Below are 2,623 nucleotides of genomic sequence, written 5' to 3' on the forward strand. Positions count from 1 at the left end.
TCTGCCACGCCATGTGGTCACCTCTGGGGCAGGCGGGAATCGAACTCATGCGGAAGTGGCTTTAGCTTCTTAGTGCTGTGCTTTAACCGGCTGCGCCACCAGGGAGGGCCTCTTTCCCATTTTTATCCTGAAATAATTCTGGAGAAGAGCTTCAGGTCAAATTCCAAAAATATCATATTGGTAGAGAAAAACCGTGAGTATGTGGGCAATGGTCTTCTAACTGTCCTCGGTTCCTTACAGAAATCTCCAAACACAGAATCACCACTGAGGTTCCCAGATCTTCCCTGATCTCTCTCCCTCTAATCCTTGAGTGTAGTTATCCCCTTATGCTGACTGTGCATTCTAACAAGAACTTTATTCTATTTTAACCCTGCATATTTCAGTCCAAGAAAGCTACAGCAAACAGATAAACATACTATTCCAAAGTACATGCTTATGCATAATTGTGTATAATTTTAAACCTATATTCAGTGACCAGACTGTTCTTTATATCCAGTAACTGTTAGTGGAAGTTTGTATGTGTGGACCACATTCACCCATTTCTGCCATGTTCTCATGCCTTTCCCAAGGCAACTATGCATTTTTCCTGTGTACCAATGACATTTTTAGCTTTTTCAAACTTTGACATGTGAGATCATTCAGCATTACTTTCTGTGCCTCACCTAATTTGCTTAGCACAATGCCTTCAAGGTCCATCCATGTTTTCTCAAATGGCAGGATTTCCTCCTTGTAAGGCTTAATGTTGTCCTTGTGAGTGTGTGTGTGTGCACACGCCTGTGGGCCTGCACACGTGTCTTATTTTCTATTTGTGCATTAATAGACAATTAGGTTGTTTCCAAGACAAAATGATTGTCAATAATGCTGCAATGACATGGGTGTGATGTCTATAGAGATTTGTTGGCTTCTGATATATACCCAGAATATAATTGTTGTATCATATACTGATTTTATCTTTAATTTTCTGAGCAGCGCCCCCCCCCCCCGTTTTCCATAGTGTCAACACCAATGTCTTCCTATCAAAGAGCACAGGGTTGCCATTTCTGCATGTCCTCACTAATTTCCCTTAACCAATAGAAAACTCCTATCTCATTCCACAAATACAAAGGTTTTTGTCCAGCATAACATTATTAATCTCCATCCTAAACTAGACTGTGTCTTACATTTGTCACAGAAGTCAGTACTTTCATATCTGTGAAGGGGAAAAAATAAAAACCAACCAGTTCTCCAGAATCCTCTTTACAATGGGAAACTTACTCCCTGATTCAGCAACAGCAGCTCCTGAAGGGACCAGGCTTGGCTACAGTCCAACCAGGGAACCCTGTAGGGCAGCAGAAAGCCAGTGTCTGGCCCAGAGAATATATTGACTCAACACTAGGGGGCAGCACCCATGCACAAAGAGTTGCTTTGCTTGCTGATGCCTGGAGTGTGCTGGAGCTTGGGTCTCAGGGAGAAGAGAGGGCTGGCTCAAGACTGCCCAAGTGGTGACATTTGAATATAGACCTGAGGGAAGTTGGGAGGTACATCATGCAGACATTTGGGGGATAGCATCACAGACAGAAGACCAAGGCTTGGGGCAGGCAGATACTGATAGAGAAAAGTACTTACAGATTTTCAGAAATAATCTCGTCTTTCCTTCTAGCCCCTTCTATTCCCAGCACAAAACTGTAAAGAGGTTGGTTAAAACATACAGCACAATTAATGGTTAGTGGATGATTCCTGGCCCATTGATCTTGGGATAATATTTACCTATATTTGGCTTATACTTCTTAGGTTTATGTTGTTGGGAGGACCAATGATGTCACCATCACTGAGGTCTGTTCTGGATTCATTCAATTCCGATCATCCAAACCTTGCTCCTTAGAAGCCCTCTAAGACGCTACCTGCTGCTGCAAGTAAACGTTACATGTTCTAAGTTAGAAAAGGTATGTGTCATTTCACATCTATAAAAGGTGAAAACAATGAAAATTATTTTCCAAGGTTTGTGATATTTAAATTAGATAATGAATAGGGTACTTTGGTCCTGAAAGATGATAAGGTTAAAAAATCCTGCCTTTTCTCCATTGTCCAAGTCTGGGTACTGTCACTGCGTTTTCTTCTTTCTGTGTCATTTCAGGGAAACTTGCTCAATGGGTATCCCTGGAGATACTCATTATTTCTCTTAACTGTCCTGGGTCCCTTCCTCTGACTATATTCAGGCACCAGGGTGTGAGAGGACACACATGGAACACTCTAGTGCGATTATATTTGATTTCTATAAAACTGCTAATATTACATGTTTTCCTATCTTTATTAATATGGAATATCATATGTCTAAAGAAGTTCTTCAAATTTTTGCTATTTTTCCACCATTTTCTTATTGATTTCTATGAGTTTTTTTTTACATGTTTTGCCTTGAGTCTTTTTCCATATGTACATTGCAGTTGTAGTTTCACTGTGTGCTTTGAGATTCCACATTCTTAGCAGTGACTTTTTTTTTTAATTTACCTGCATCTTTTTTTTAATAACAGTTTATTTTTACATCATTTTGTACATTTTTTTTTTCATCTCATTTGTATTCCCCACGGGTTTCCCATCACCAAGTCACCCGTGTGCCATCACTATAGTCCCATGCACTTCCCTCCCC

Source organism: Condylura cristata, unplaced genomic scaffold, assembly GCF_000260355.1.
Source record: "Condylura cristata isolate star-nosed mole 26May11 unplaced genomic scaffold, ConCri1.0 scaffold00045, whole genome shotgun sequence".
NCBI lineage: Eukaryota > Metazoa > Chordata > Mammalia > Eulipotyphla > Talpidae > Condylura > Condylura cristata.